Source organism: Amblyraja radiata, chromosome 23, assembly GCF_010909765.2.
Source record: "Amblyraja radiata isolate CabotCenter1 chromosome 23, sAmbRad1.1.pri, whole genome shotgun sequence".
Classification (NCBI taxonomy): domain Eukaryota; kingdom Metazoa; phylum Chordata; class Chondrichthyes; order Rajiformes; family Rajidae; genus Amblyraja; species Amblyraja radiata.
Genome location: NC_045978.1, coordinates 21,023,339 through 21,040,705, shown reverse-complemented (window position 1 = coordinate 21,040,705; position 17,367 = coordinate 21,023,339). Strand labels below are relative to the sequence as shown.

Here is a 17,367-nt window from a genome sequence, read left to right as displayed (position 1 = left end):
TCCGCTTAGTTTTAGGCCCACTCAGGAGCAGCTGATTATCTGACCTGAGAGAGTGGGCGGGTGTATAAGGGTGTAGAAGCTCAGATAGGTAGGGCGGGGCAAGACCATTCAGGGATTTAAAAGCAAATAAAAGAATTTTAAAATGGATCCTAAACTGAATAGGCAACCAGTGGAGTGAGGCTAAAATGTGCGAAATGTGCTCATGTTTACGTGTGCCAGTTAAAGGACGTACAGCTGCATTCTGTACCATCTGGAGACGGGCGATGGAGGACCCACTAACCCCCACATACAGTGCATTGCAGTGGTATATGGTATATGGACACACTTATCTGTTTTGTAGTAAATGCCTACTATGTTCTGTGTGCTGAAGCAAAGCAAGAATTTCATTGTCCTATACAGGGACACCTGACAATAAACTCACTTGAACTTGAACTTGAACTTAAATGCCATTATCGTATTTGCCGACACCAATAGACATGGCCGCGCATTCCAGGGACTCACCACCCTCAGTGTAAAAAAAACCTGTCCCATACGTCTCCTTTATACTTCCCCCCTCTCACCTTAAGATGTGCCCGCTTGTATTTGATAAAAAAGACTCTAGCTTCCTACCCTGTAGGCCTCTCATAGTTTTACATATTACCCGAAAGCGGTGATACAAGTAGATAGGATGGCAATAATGACACGTAGTGTGCCTGTCTTCATCAATCAGGGCGTTGAGTATAATAGTCAGGAAGTCATGTTGCAGCTTTACAGGACTGGTTCGGCTGCATTTGGAGTACTGTTTACAGCTAATACATAGAACAGTACAGCTTAGGAACAGCCCCATCAGCCCACAACGCCAGTGGTGAGCATAATGCCAAGACCGGATGAACACAAAATGCTGGAGTACATCTGCGAGTCAGGCAGCATGTCTGGAGAAAAGGAATAGGCGACGTTTCGGGTCGGAGCCCTTCTTCAGACCCGAAACATCGCCTATTCCATTTCTCCAGAGACGCTGCTTGAACTGCTGAGTTACTCCACCAGTTTGTGTCTATCTTTGGTATAAACCAGCATCTGCAGTTGCTTCCTACACATGACGTCAAGACTAATCCTTATCGCCTACATATAATCTATATCCCTCCATTCCCTGAAATATCCAAAAGTCTCTTCAATGCCTGGTCACCCCATTACAGGAAGGATGTGGAGACATTTGAGAGGGTGCAGAAGAGGTTCGCCAGGATGCTGCCTAGATTAGAGATCAATAGTTATAAGGAGAGGTTGGACAAACTTGGATATGATTTTCTCTGGCTCAATGGAGGGTGTTAATGCTATTGGATCACTTTTACAAGCAGTGAGCAGAGGGCTGAATGGCCTTCCTCTGAGCTGTATCATTAGACGAGAAGGAACTGCACCTGGTCACATCTGTCAACCATTTGCTGCAGAGCACATATAATGTTAATTCACCTTACCAAGGCTCGTGCTTTTCTCCCGACCTTAGCCCCTGGTGTTGGGCTGACAAAGACAATCCATTGTCCTCATGTTGACGGTCGCCGACTGCAGCCTGGAGTTCTAAAATGTCCCACCTGTTAAGGGAATATAACCACAGTCCCTCAGGAAGTTGGCTGTTACCAGACATACCCAAGAGTAAATGTACATGTTAAAACAAGCTTCTCAGCTGAGATGGGGTTGTCTGCTTTCAGCACCCATGGGGGATGAAAGGATTGAGCATGTTGATTCAGTGCTGTGTTTGCTCCCTGGGTAATTTGTAGCATGGTTTGCAATGAGTGTGGTGCATGAAGGCTAGATTTGCCTCTGATGTTGGAAAGAGAGGGTCCCTTCTATTAGACCTGGAGAGTGTGGATGTAGAGAATATTTCCACTAGTGGGAGAATCTAGAACCAGAGGGCATAGACTCAGAAAAAATGACGAACATTTTGAAAGGAGACGAGGAGGAATATCTGTAGCCAAAGGGTGGTGAATCTGTGGAATTCATTGTCACAGGCAGTTGCGGAAGCCAAGCCTATTTTTAAGGCAGGAGAATTGAATTGAGAGGGAAATACAATTCAGCTGTGAATGAATGGCGGAGTTGACTCGAATGGCATAATTATGCTTCTATAACTTATGAGAACAAGCAGAGTGACAAATATTGCAATCTTCAATCCTGATCTTGGTGCAATGTCTCAGGATTCAAATTAATCACAATCACAGATGTATGTAGACACTGCATGATTGAATTGATTGAAAGAAGCAGCATGGAAACAGGCCCTTCAGCCCACTGTGTCAATGCCGACCATCGACCACCCATTCACACTAGTTTCATATCCATTCACTAAACATATGGGATGTGGGGGAAATTGGAGCACCCAGAGGAAACCAATGCAGTCACAGGGAGAACGTGCAAACTCCACATGGACAGCACCTGAGATCAGGATCGAACCCGGGTCTCTAGCGATGCGAGTCAGCGGCTCTACCAGTTGCGCCACAGTGCCACATTGGAAATGGTTTGCCCTGTTACCAGTGACTTTGGACTACAATTAAATATTCACACACTGCCCACCACTCTCCAGTTCTGGTATTTAAAGTTGTAAATTTAAATTCTTAATGTAATTTAACTGTCTTAGCGCACTTGGTACAGCTTCGTACTTGATGAGTAAGCATCTTATTAAAGCATTATGTGGGAGGCTGTACAAATGACTTATTACGACTTACTGCAGAGGCAGCAACGGCCTAAAGCTCACAATGCCTTATACATTTACAGTGCAAGCTCTGCACTGGTCTGATTATTAATATCTTGGAATGTTGGCTCATTTTGGCCCATTTAGCTTTAGTCACAGAGGTGTTGTTGGTTCAACTCATGAACATTCCAAAATAAATACAAAACACATATAGAACATATAGAGCAGGCCCATTGGTCCACAAAATGTCAAACTGGCAGGATTAGCTTGAAACTCTCTCTTCTCTCTTCCCCTTCAGGCACGAGGTACTGAAGTGTGAAAACACACACCTCCAAATACCTCAAAATTCAGGGACTGTTTCTTCCCAGCTGTTATCAGACAACTGAACCATCCCCTATCACCAACCGCAGTCCTGAACCACTATCTACCCCATCGATGACCCTCGGACTATCTTTGATCGGACTTTACTGGCTTTATCTCACACTAAACTTCATTCCCTTACGTATATGTACCCTGTGAATGGCTCGATTGAAATCATGGATTGTCTTCCCGCTGAATGGTTAGCATGCAACAAAAGCCTTTGACTACCTCGGAACACATGAGAATAAACTAAACTGAACTCATGATTTTATACACCTCTGTAAGATCACCCCTCAGCCTCCTAGGCTCCAAGGGATAAAGTCCTAGCCTGCCCAACCTCTCCCTGTAGCTCAGACCCTAGAGTCCTGGCGACATCCTCGTAGACCCCAGTCTCCACTCTTTCCCAACTCAATGACCCCTGAGCTTGCAATGAGAGAGTGGGAATAGGATGTCTCTGACCTTGTACTGGGGAATGTGGCGGCTGCTTTCCTCTGTCCCCAAGTAGCTGGTTGTGGGGCACAGAATAATGAACTTTAATCACTCATCCCATCACGGTGACTGAGCTGAAACGGGAGAGTCAGCAGACAAAATGGACATCCTTCCACCTGGGCTGTGGAGAGAAGGAGGGATTACTGTTGGAAACAACAAAACAACAGTTTGCTCAGTTAGTCACTGTCGTTGAGTCATACATCATCTCTTGTAATTTCCCCAGTTTAGTTTAGGTTAATGTCAAGCCTTTTTGTTGCATGCTATCCAATCAGCGGAAAAACTATACATGATTACAATCAAACCGCCCATAGTGTACAGATACAGGATACAGTATAGTGCAAGATAAAGTCCAGTAAAGTCTGATTAAAGATAGCCTGAGATTCTCCAACGAGATAGATGAGTGGTCAGGACCACTTTCTACAGTAGTTGGTGATAGGATGGTTCAGTGGTCTGATAACAGTTGGGAAGAAACTGTCCCTGAATCTGGAGGTGTGCGTTTTCACACCTCTGTACCTCTAACCTGATAGGGAAGGGGAGAAGAGAGAGTTTCAAGCTAATCCTGCCAGTTTGACTTCCTTTACGTTATCTTGACCCTCTGTCTCCTGCTAATATTTTGTTATAATTTCCTTTTAGCCTATGCTTGCAGTTTTGAAGGACTTTATGAAATACTCTTCGGAAATCTATCTGAATAACAGAGGTGCCAAACTTAGAGCGGCACAACAGTAGGGTTGGGTCTCTGCCTTGCAGCGCCAAAGACCCGACTGCAGGTGATGTCTGTGTGGAGTTTGTATGTTCTCCCTGTGACCACGTGGGTTTTTTTACGGGTGCTCCAGTTTCCTCCCACATTCCAAAGATGTGCAGCTTTGTAGGTTAATTGGCTTCTGTAAATGATACCTAATGTGTTGGATAGAACTAGTGTACAGGTGATTGTTGGTCTGCACCAACTCAATGGGCTGAAGGACCTGTTTCCACGCTGCATCTCTAAACTAAAAAACTTGACCATGCCGAACAAGCTGCCTCATCCACTTTGGTCCCACCTGCCCACAAAACCTCTAAACTTTTCCTATCCATGTACCTGTCCAGATGTATTGAATGTTGTTATAGCATCTGCCTCAACTACCTTCTCAGGCAGCTCATTCCTTATACCTCCCACTCTGTGTGTGAAAAGGTTGTCCCTCACGTTCTTATTAAATCTTTCCCCTCTCATCTTAAACATTTGTCTCTTGGTTCTTAATTTCCCTACTCTGGGTACAATACTCTGTGCATCTCCTCTACCTATTCTTCTCATGATTTTGTACACGTTTATCAGATCACCGCTCATCCTACGCTCCGTGGAATAATGCTCTACAGCGCAGGACCTTGATCAGGACGTAACGGCCTCTTAAACATCACTTTCTTGCCAACATCCGCGTAAATCGTTTCTGCACTCTTTCCTGCTTAACAACATCTTCCCAATAGCACCTTGGCCAAAACTGAACAATATACCCCAAATGTGGCCTTACCAACATCTTGTACAACTGTAACATAACATCCCAACGTGATACATAAAGAAATAGATTAAGAGAAGCATGCTAATGGAATTGGCAGAAGTTAAATGAACATCTCATATCCCTGAAGGATAAAGAGGGCACTTTGCAGTTGCTGGCAAGGTGCCACAGAAGAATTTGGAGAAAGAGAAGCTAACGAGGGAGCTCCCAGAAGCAAGATCAGCCTAATAAAATACTTATCTATAAATAACAGCCATTAATAAAGGAAATGCAATAGAAAGATGCCAACATTTACAACAGTGATTTACAAGGGGGAGGTTCAGAGCAAAGTGGTCACTGTATGTGACGATGTGTAACTGAATAGATCATCGAATTGCCTAGAATAACAACCAAAATCGTCAAATCGAAACATGGTAGTTTGACATTATTTCACTTATTTTAGGGGAAAAAAAAGAATATTCTATTAGAGCGTGCCACCATCGTAGAAAGCCAACATTCAGGGGAGGGATCCAAGCTTGCCTTTCAAGTGGCGTAAGGCAAGGTAGAACCACTCTGGTCTTTGCAGTTACTGTGGGGTTTCTATGGAGAAAGGATGGGGAGGGACTGCTTGGACCACACACACACACACGCACGCACACACGCACACACTCACACACACTCACAGATAAACTTTTATCACTTATTTTATTATTTATAGAGTACTTTGTTTGCATATTCTGTTGTGCTGCTGTAAGAAAGAACTTCATTCTGTCTGGGACAAATGACAATAAAGCACTCTTGACACTTAACGTTGCCATAGCCAGGTTAGATTTGAAAATCGTCTCCATTGGACGATTCAAATTTATTTTTTTCCGTGTGGATTTATCACATTTTTTTCTCCAACTTTTTTTGATTATGTTATGAAATGCCTTTTATTCCTTGTCCCTATGTCAATAATCCACTCCTAAGCTATACTTATTGAATGACACAGACCCATCAAAATGCCTCTAAACAATGTCATAGGTCAAGAACGTTTAATTGTCCTATGTAACAATAAATTCTTACTTACTGCAGCTTTACACGCACGTTAAAGGGAGCAATACAACAAATAAATATACAATTAATCAGGTAATCCAGATCATGATAGTACAAGCCAAAATACATAGAGCAACCCTCATAGCGCAAAGTCCATTGACGTTCAAAGCCTAGATAGGGTTGTGGTTTTGTTTTATGTTTCACGCATACTGAGCTGCTATCCAATCAGATCAGATACACCATAAAAAAGATAACAATGAATTAGTTTGGGCAGCACAGCGGTGTAGCTGGTAGAGCCACTGCCCCACAGCACCAGGGAGCCAGGTTCCATCCTTACCTCGAATACTGCCTGTGTGGAGTTTGCACGTTCTACCCGTGACCACTAGGATTTCCTCTGGGTGCTCCGGTTACCTCCCACAAGGCATGCAGGTTTGTAGGTTGATTGGCTTCTACATATTGCCTTGTGCGTAGGGAGTGGATGAGAAAGTGGGACAATATAGAACTAGCGTGAATGGGTGATCAACGGTCAACATGGACTCAGTGGGCCAAAGGGCCTGTTTCCACACTGTATCTTCAAAAGTAAAACTCAAGTACAATAGGTTACGGGAAGAGGAAGATACAGAATGCAGAATAGTTTTCAGCATTGTAGCACATCAGTTCCAGAGACAAAGTCCAATGTCCTCAATGGGGTAGAGATGAATCAGACAGTACCCTAGCTTATGGATAGTACTTTATAGCTTATAGTTAGGGTTGTGCATGGTGCTTCAATAGTCTAATGCTCACTGGGTCTTTGCCAGTTAATGTCAAAGCTGCAGTGTGAAATGAGACTTAGTTAAACAAGTTGACATAGAGCTAACCTGGGTTAGTCGTCAGACAGGACTGGCTGTCGACACCATCTTAGAGAGAAGCCTTTGCAGACCATCAATAATGTGTACGTACATAAAGGATTTGAGAAAATACAAATCAAGTGAGTTATGGCCTGGATAATGTTCTGTAATTTTTTATTTTACTGGGATAACAATCCGGCGACCTATATTAGTAATAAAAATAAATGACTCAAAAGAAATGCGTAGGTCAGTGAGACATATCAGACATAGCCAATGACTCCCAACCCTGAAAATAAATGGAAACATTAAAAGGGATGAACTTGATGGTCTGGGCTATAGGGAGAGGTTGGGCAGGCTAGGACTTTATTCCTTGGAGTGCAGGAATCTGAGGGGTGATCTTCTTGAGGTGCATAAAATCACGAGGGGAACAGATAGGGTGATCACACAGTATTTTACCCAGAGTAGGGGAATCAATAACAGGACATATATTGTTTAAGGTAACAGTGGAAAGATTTAATAGAAAACTGAGGGGCAACTTTTTCCACACATAAGGTGGTGAGTAAATGGAATGAGTTGCCGGAAGAGATAGTTGAGCCCAGGTATTATAACAACATTTAAAAGACATTTGGACAGTTACAAGGATAGGAAAAGTTTAGAGGGATATGGGCCAAACACGGACAGGCGAGACTAACGTGCATGGGGAATCTTGGTCATTTTGGGCAACTTGGTCCGAAGGGCTTGTTTCTATACTGCATAACACTATGACTAAATAAAAATATACAAAAATGGGGATGTTATGGCCTCTTAAATGCCAGTATCCTATCTGCCTCCACCACCACCCCTGGCAGCAAGTTCCAGTCACTCACCGCCTTCTGTAAAAAAAAACTAGCCCTGCACATCTTCATTAAACTTTGCCCCTCTCACCTTAAAGCTATGTCCTCTAGTCTTTGGCATTTCCACCACAGAAAAAAGTTCTGACTGTCTACCCTATCTATGTCTCTCATAATTTTATAAACTTCTGAACTTCTATCAGAGGTGGATATTCCTGTAATGCTGACCCTCCTTCATCATTTAATCACATAGAAACATAGAAATTAGGTGCAGGAGTAGGCCATTCGGCCCTTCGAGCCTGCACTGCCATTCAATATGATCATGGCTGATCAGTATCCCGTACCTGCCTTCTCTCCATACCCTCTGATCCCCTTAGTCACAAGGGCCACATCTAACTCCCTCTTAAATATAGCCAATGAACTGGCCTCGACTACCCTCTGTGGCAGAGAGTTCCAGAGATTCACCACTCTCTGTGTGAAAAAAGTTCTTCTCATCTCGGTTTTAAAGGATTTCCCCCTTATCCTTAAGCTGTGACCCCTTGTCCTGGACTTCCCCAACATTGGGAGCAATCTTCCTGCATCTAGCCTGCCCAACCCCTTAAGAATTTTATAAGTTTCTATAAGATCCCCTCTCAATCTCCTAAATTCGACAGAGTATAAACCAAGTCTATCCAGTCTTTCTTCATAAGACAATCCTGACATCCCAGGAATCAGTCTGGTGAACCTTCTCTGCACTCCCTCTATGGTAATAATGTCCTTCCTCAGATTAGGAGACCAAAACTGTACGCAATACTCCAGGTGTGGTCTCACCAAGACCCTGTACAACTGCAGTAGAACCTCCCTGCTCTTATACTCAAATCCTTTTGCTATGAAAGCTAACATACCATTCGCTTTCTTCACTGCCTGCTGCACCTGCATGCCTACTTTCAATGACTGGTGTACCATGACACCCAGGTCTCGCTGCATCTCCCCTTTTCCTAGTCGGCCACCATTTAGATAATAGTCTGCTTTCCTGCTTTTGCCACCAAAATGAATAACCTCACATTTATCCACATTATACTGCATCTGCCAAACATTTGCCCACTCACCCAGCCTATCCAAGTCACCTTGCAGTCTCCTAGCATCCTCCTCACAGCTAACACTGCCCCCCAGCTTAGTGTCATCCGCAAACTTGGAGATATTGCCTTCAATTCCCTCATCCAGATCATTAATATATATTGTAAATAGCTGGGGTCCCACTAGTCACTGCCTGCCATTGTGAAAAGGACCCGTTTACTCCTACTCTTTGCTTCCTGTTTGCCAGCCAGTTCTCTACCCACATCAATACTGAACCCCCAATGCCGTGTGCTTTAAGTTTGTATACTAATCTCTTATGTGGGACCTTGTCGAAAGCCTTCTGGAAGTCCAGATACACCACATCCACTGGTTCTCCCCTATCCACGCTACTAGTTACATCCTCGAAAAATTCTATAAGATTCGTCAGACATGATTTACCTTTTGTAAATCCATGCTGACTTTGTCCAATGATTTCACCACTTTCCAAATGTGCTGCTATCCCATCTTTAATAACTGACTCTAGCAGTTTCCCCACTACCGATGTTAGACTAACTGGTCTGTAATTCCCCGTTTTCTCTCTCTCTCCCTTCTTGAAAAGTGGGGTTACGTTTGCTACCCGCCAATCCTCAGGAACTACTCCAGAATCTAAAGAGTTTTGAAAGATTATTACTAATGCATCCACTATTTCTGGAGCTACTTCCTTAAGTACTCTGGGATGCAGCCTATCTGGCCCTGGGGATTTATCGGCCTTTAATCCATTCAATTTACCCAACACCACTTCCTGGGTAACCTGGATTTCACTCAATTCCTCCAACTCCTTTGACCCGCGGTCCCCTGCTATTTCCGGCAGATTATTTATGTCTTCCTTAGTGAAGACGGAACCAAAGTAGTTATTCAATTGGTCCGCCATATCCTTGTTCCCCATGATCAACTCACCTGTTTCTGACTGCAAGGGACCTACATTTGTTTTAACTAATCTCTTTCTTTTCACATATCTATAAAAACTTTTGCAGTCAGTTTTTATGTTCCCTGCCAGTTTTCTTTCATAATCTATTTTTCCTTTCCTAATTAAGCCCTTTGTCCTCCTCTGCTGGTCTCTGAATTTCTCCCAGTCCTCCGGTATGCTGCTTTTTCTGGCTAATTTGTACGCATCATCCTTCGCTTTGATACTATCCCTGATTTCCCTTGTTATCCACGGATGTACTACCTTCCCTGATTTATTCTTTTGCCAAACTGGGATGAACAATTTTTGTAGTTCATCCATGCAGTCTTTAAATGTCTTCCATTGCATATCCACCGTCAACCCTTTTAGAATTAATTGCCAGTCAATCTTGGCCAATTCACGTCTCATACCCTCAAAGTTACCTTTCTTTAAGTTCAGAACCATTGTTTCTGAATTAACAATGTCACTCTCCATCCTAATGAAGAACTCAACCATATTATGGTCACTCTTGCCCAAGGGGGCACGTACAACAAGACTGCTAACTAACCCTTCCTCATTACTCAATACCCAGTCTAAAATAGCCTGCTCTCTCGTTGGTTCCTCTACATGTTGATTTAGATAACTATCCCGCATACATTCCAAGAAATCCTCTTCCTCAGCACCCCTGCCAATTTGATTCACCCAATCTATATGTAGATTGAAGTCACCCATTATATTATATTGGGTGACATAATAGCTTTTACCTTAATTCCCTTTTCTCATCGCACCACACATTCCTGATCACCTCAGAAATCTATGCAATTAACTTGTGTAGACATCCATCCACATCCATGAACATTCACAACCGTGAATACACTCCAATGAAGAAGGGTCTTGACCCAAAATGTCACCTATCCATTCCTCCTGATCCACTGAGTTACTCCAGCACTTTTTTTTTGTAAACCAGCATCTGCAGTTCCTTGCTTCTACAAGAAGCTGCTCCTCTCAGTTTAAATTGCCAGACCTTTACGACTAATCTGTGACCACTACTTTGAGTTCACTAATTACTTTACATTGTTATAGCTGGAATGATTTGCTTGTCTAAAACTTACTGTTGATGTGGGGGAAGGAGGAGCATAAACAATAGCATAGACCAATAGTTGGTCAAAAGCCTGCTTCAGTGTCACAATTGGAATTGGTATTGGCTTATTATTGTCGCACGTACCGACATCCAGAGAAAAGGTTTTGTTTGTGTGCTATCCAATTAATGCAGATCATATTTTACACAAGTATAAACAAGTCATACACAAGCCAACAGATAGTGGATATAGATTTAGAAAAGGGGAACAATTGTATTGAATTATATTAATCTTCTTCTAGGACCAGCACACAAAGAGTCAGTCACTGTGCTCCAATGCTATATTTATGTCTGAACATAAGAGGTTTTGCAGGACATGTAGAAAGTGGAGCAAACGCATCAGGATACAGTCGTAGCAGGTATAGAGTGCTGACAACACTAACAAGAGTCAAAGAGTGTTTAATTGTCATATGTACAAAAAAGAACAATTAAATTCTTATTTGCAGTAGCATAACAGCCTGCAAAAACAGTACCACAGATAATTTAAAAAAAAATTAAATCAACAACCCCCCCCCACAATATTGATACAGTGGTGCAGCTGCTGACTCACAGCGCCAGAGACACAGGTTTAATCCTGACCTCGGATACTGTCTGTGTGGAGTTTGCATGTTCTCCCTGTGATCGCATGGATTTCCTCCCACATCCCGAAGACGTGCAGGTTTATAGGTTAATTGGCACACTATAAATTGCCCCTAGTGTGAAGGGAGTGGATAAGAAAGTGGGATAACATAGAACTAGTGTGAGCAGGTGATCGATGGTCAGCGAGGGCTCGGTGGGCTGAAGGACCAGTTTCCGTGTTGTATTTAAACTAAACTAAGGTAAAGTTTGAAGTCTGAAGTCCTTAGTGCAACTAACGACAGTCCATTGTTTATAGTCTTCAAGAGCCTGACAGTTGCTGGGAAGAACGTATTTTAGAAGATGTGGTCACCGTTTTCAGACTCCTGTACCATCATCCCAATAGCAAGAGTGGCCAGGATGGTGTGGGTCCTTGATGATACTGGCTCCCTGTTTGAGGCAGTGCCTCTTATAGATCAGCAAGGAGCTAAGACTGAGGTTTTGGTCTCCCGACTAATGCACATAAGCCAAGCAATGGAAATGTCTCTCAAAGGAGAGAAGGCAGCCCCCTGTTCAATGCCGATGCTCATGGCTGCAGTTGCAGAACACAGCAGTTTGGGTGTTACCACAGACAATGGATTGGAATGCCCCAGGGTATCTGACAAATGCAGCATTCATGAGAGTTGATGTAGAACTTTCTGTGACCTTAGACCATCCCTAAACACCTGACTGCATGTTTGAAGAGTGGTCAAACTAAAGTGGAACAGTAATTAACTATAAACAGCAATAATGAAATTACCAGATAATCTTATTTTTCTCACCATTGGTTGAAAGAAAAGTGTTGGACAGGGAAACACAAAGTGATGGAGGAACTTTGCAGATCACGCAGCATCTGTGGAGAGAATGGATAGGAGATGTTTCAGGATGCAATCCTTCCTTTATACTTCCTCAGGTAACACCAGAGGGTCTTTCTCATCAGGATGCGAGCCCAAATGCTTTGCTTTAGTGATACAGCACAGAAACAGGCCCTTAGACCCACCAAGTCCACGCCGACCAGCGATCCCCTCGTACACCAGCACTTTCCTGCACACCAAGGACAATTTACAATATTACCAAAGCCAATTAACATACAAGCCTTTATGTCTTTGGAGTCAGGCTCGACCCCAGGTCTCCAGTGCCGTAAGGCAGCAACCCTACTACTGGGCCACTGTGCCGCCCCTAAATCTTTGGGCCTGGGTCTCGTTTGGCTCAGGTGGGTTTGGGCTTTTATTCTATAGTGAGAGTCGAGAGTGTTTAATTGTCATATGTACCCACACAGCACAGGCCTCTAAATGCAACAGCACACAGATAATAGTTAACAAATCATACAGCATGGCAGCAGACCCTTCAGCCTAACTCGTCTATGCTGACCAAGATGCCCCATCTGCACTAGTCCCATTTGCCTGCATTTGGTCCATATACCTTTAAACCTTTCCCATCCACGTACCTGACCAAATGTATTTTAAATATTGTTACTGTACCTGCCTCAACTAGCTTCTCTGGCATAACTCTGGAAATCTTTGGTTTCCTGCCACACTCCAAAGACGGTAGACAAAAGTGCTGGAGAAACTCAGCGGGTGCAGCAGCATCTATGGAGCGAAGGAAATAGGGGAATAGGCAACGTTTCGGGCCAAAGGATTTCGGCCCGAAACGTTGCCTATTTCCTTCGCTCCATAGATGTTGCTGCACCCGCTGAGTTTCTCCAGCACTTTGGTCTACCTTCCTTCTTAAACGCACTCCAAAGACAGGTTTGTAAGTTAATTGGCTTGGTAAATGTAAAAATTGTCCCTAGTGTGTGTAGGATAGTGTCAATATGCGGGGATCGCTGGTTGACGTGGACCCGGTGGGTCGAAGGGTCTGTTTCCCCGCTGTATCTCTAAATTAAACTAAACTCCTTTCTGATTAACAACGTTCTACCGCTGCACCACAGAGAGCATATTAACGTATGGCATCTCTGTGTGGCATCTCAGCTGCACGGAGGCGGAGAGGAGAGCTCTTCAGCGCGTCGTCCACAGAGTGCAGAGGATCATAGGGACACAGCTACCAGCCTTGGAGGGCATCTACCACAACGGTGCCTCAGGAAGGCCGTCAGCATCCATAAAGACTCATCACACCCTTGTAACGGACTGTTTGAACTACTTCCCTCCGGCAGACGTTACAAGGCCTTCTATGCCCGAACCTCCACTCAGAAACAGCTTTATTCCCAGAGCTATAGCGGCTCTGAACCGGCCCTGCTGAGTGCCCCCCCTGGACTGTCTCCCTCGGATGGTTACGTCACACAGCTTATTTATTTATTTTACTTTTCTCTTACATCGGTTGGAAGCTGCATACTAAATCTCGTTGCACTGACGTGCAATGACAATAAAAGATATTATTATTATTATTATTATTATTAATGAGGGCAGCAGAGTCGCGGTTGGTAAAGTTGCTGCCTCACAGTGCCAGCGATCACTGATCGATCCTGTCTGTGTGGAGTTTGCACGTTCTCCCTTTGACCGCGTGGGTTTCCTCACAAAATGGCGTGCGGTTTCATAGAAACAGAAACATAGAAATTAGGTGCAGGAGTAGGCCATTCGGCCCTTCGAGCCTGCACCCCCATTCAATATGATCATGGCTGATCATCCAACTCAGTATCCCGTATCTGCCTTCTCTCCATACCCTCTGATCCCCTTAGCCACAAGGGCCACATCTAACTCCCTCTTAAATATAGCCAATGAACTGGCCTCGACTACCCTCTGTGGCAGAGAGTTCCAGAGATTCACCACTCTCTGTGTGAAAAAAGTTCTTCTCATCTCGGTTTTAAAGGATTTCCCCCTTATCATTAAGCTGTGACCCCTTGTCCTGGACTTCCCCAACATCGGGAGCAATCTTCCTGCATCTAGCCTGTCCAACCCCTTAAGAATTTTATAAGTTTCTATAAGATCCCCTCTCAATCTCCTAAATTCTACAGAGTATAAACCAAGTCTATCCAGTCTTTCTTCATAAGACAGTCCTGACATCCCAGGAATCAGTCTGTGAACCTTCTCTGCACTCCCTCTATGGCAATAATGTCCTTCCTCAGATTTGGAGACCAAAACTGTACGCAATACTCCAGGTGTGGTCTCACCAAGACCCTGTACAACTGCAGTAGAACCTCCCTGCTCCTATACTCAAATCCTTTTGCTATGAAAGCTAACATACCATTCGCTTTCTTCACTGCCTGCTGCACCTGCATGCCTACTTTCAATGACTGGTGTACCATGACACCCTGGTCTCGCTGCATCTCCCCTTTTCCTAGTCGGCCACCATTTAGATAATAGTCTGCTTTCCTGTTTTTGCCACCAAAATGGATAACCTCACATTTATCCACATTATACTGCATCTGCCAAACATTTGCCCACTCACCCAGCCTATCCAAGTCACCTTGCAGTCTCCTAGCATCCTCCTCACAGCTAACACTGCCCCCCAGCTTAGTGTCATCCGCAAACTTGGAGATATTGCCTTCAATTCCCTCATCCAGATCATTAATATATATTGTAAATAGCTGGGGTCCCAGCACTGAGCCTTGCGGTACCCCACTAGTCACTGCCTGCCATTGTGAAAAGGACCCGTTTACTCCTACTCTTTGCTTCCTGTTTGCCAGCCAGTTCTCTATCCACATCAATACTGAACCCCCAATGCCGTGTGTTTCAAATGGCATGTGGGTTTGTAGAGTTCAATTGGCCTCTGTGAAATTGCCCCCAGCGGGTAGGGAGTGAATGAGAAAGTGGAATAACACAGAACTAGTGTGAACAGGTGATCGATGGTTGGCATGGACTCTGCGGGCCAAAGTGCCTGTTTCCATGCTGTATATCCAAACCAAAAATAATATATAATAATCAAACATACAATAAATTATTGTGCAGGAAGGAACTGCAGAGGCTGGTTTACACCAAAGATAGACAGAAGATAAATCTCTGGAGAAAAAGAATAGGTGACATTTCAGGTCGGAACCCTTCTTCAGCCAATACCAGGTAACAACAATAGTGTGAATCAAAACAAGGTCTGTAGCAAAGATCATAGCTGTAGTGCAACCAAACACAGTCCACTGAAGATATGTGCGAGGGATCTTTTACGCAGGTCCAGCGTTTACAGCAGGAAAAATGAATTTCCCCTGTGAATGCCTAACCTCCAGACATCCCAAGGGGTTTTACAGCCAATGAACTGCATCTGAGTCAATGCTAGAATATATAGCAATCAATTCCTTCCCATACAAGATACCACAAGCATCGATTTGCTAAGTGTCTGGAAAATTTGCTGGAGGGTTTCATATATGGGCCAGTACAAATAACGGCAGGCAAAGTTTTAGAATTTACAAAAATGTGTATCGAGGTCCGAACAAATAGTATTGTATGATTAAATGCAGGCTGTTGGAGGAGAGAGAGATAGAGAGAGAGTGGCAGCGGTGGGTGTGATGTTGTCGAGTGAGTGCCCTGGGTTTTAGAGCCGAAACTGCAGGTTTCAACAAGCGAGTTGAGTGGTGCAGAGGCACTGCGGTATCGGAAGCAGGTTGAACGCTAGCTGGTTGCTGTTCACCACCCTAGATAACCCCAGGGAAGCTCCCTTCAACCTACATGCACCCCCCTGCAACTCCCAACTCACCCCGATCATCGCTGCAGCTAACATTTAAATGCATTTAATAAAAATGTAGCAGGTGAGACCCCGTTCATCGTCCCCGCCCATAACCATTGGCATCCTGTATATGGGGTGAGTGTGTGGGTCAGTGTTACTCTCACCGCTGTAGGTCACTTACCGACTGGACTGAGGGCGGTGCAGGGGGGGAGCCCCGTTTCGATGGGCTTTGCTCTGATCGGAACGACTCCTCTCCTCCTCCCCCACCAATAACCCCAGTATGGCGTCGGGGAGGTGCGTCTCGCCGCCTCTGCGTGCGCTGCCGCCGGTGGGAGGCACATATATATATAGAGGGAGAGAGAGAGACCCCGTCAGTACACAACCGGAGAGTCACCAACAGCCTTGGCTCAGTGAGGGTGGGAGAGAGGGAGGAGGGGTGCTGTGAGAGGATAGGGTCACAGCGTGGGAAGTAAATTAGATGGGAAGGGGGAGATTAGGGACAGGAGGGGATGGGCGAAGAGAATTGAGAGGAGAAATTCAAGATGAAACAATGGTGGGTGGGGACTCGACTGGTAACGATTCAGGGGCGATAGAAACCGAAAATAGGGGCAGGAGTAGGCCATTCGGCCCGTCGAGCCAGCACCGCCATTCAATATGATCATGGCTTATCATCCAAAATCAGTACCCCGTTCCAGCTCTTTCCCCATATCCTTTGATTCCCTTAGCCCTAAGAGCTAAATCTAACTCTCTATTGAAAACATCCAGTGAATTGGAGCCCACTCCCTTCTGTGGCAGAGAATTCCCCAAATTCACAACTCTCTGGGTGAGAAAGTTTTTCATTATCTCAGTCCTAAATGGCCTACCCCTTATTCTTAAACTGCGATCCCTGGTTCTGGACTCCCCCAACATCAGGAACATTTTTCCTGCATCTACCCTGTCCAATCCCTTAAGAATTTTATATGTTTATAAAATTCCCTCTCATCCTTCTAAATTCCAGTGAATACATGCCCTGTCGACACATTCTTTCATCATATGTCAGTCCCGCCATCCCGGGAATTAACCTCGTGAACCTACACTGCACTTCCTCAATAGCAATAATGTCCTTCCTCAAATTAGAAGACATAAAGTGCACACAATACTCCAGGTGCGGTCTCACTAGGACCCCGTACAACTGCAGTGGGACCTCCTTGCTCCTAAACTCAAATCCTCTCGCTATGAAGGCCACCATGCCATTAACTTTCTTCACTGCCTGCTGTACCTGCATGCTTGCTTTCAGTGACTGATGTACACCTAGGGCTCGTTGCACCTCCTCCTAATCTGACACTATTCAGATAATAATCTGCCTTGCTGTTCTTGCCATCAAAGTGGATAACCTCACATTTATCAACATTATACAGCATCTGCCAT

At 44.4% G+C, this 17,367-nt stretch overlaps 1 protein-coding gene across 5 annotated transcripts in view; it reads right to left on the bottom strand.

Annotated features, from left to right (window-relative positions):
* Nucleotides 1-16,286, bottom strand: part of snph (syntaphilin) — a 30,904-nt gene extending 14,618 nt beyond the window's left edge. For 2 of the 5 annotated variants that reach the window (XM_033041719.1, XM_033041724.1), the window contains exons 1-4: nt 16,142-16,286; nt 12,153-12,223; nt 3,473-3,623; nt 1,449-1,562 (exon numbers count right to left, since the gene is read on the bottom strand). The gene's annotated coding sequence lies outside the window, so the exon portion shown is untranslated. Of the gene's footprint in view, nt 1-1,443; nt 1,563-3,472; nt 3,624-12,152; nt 12,224-16,141 lie in introns of all 5 variants that reach the window. The other 3 variants (XM_033041720.1, XM_033041722.1, XM_033041721.1) reach the window with 3 other exon arrangements.
* Nucleotides 16,287-17,367: the final 1,081 nt, after the last annotated feature.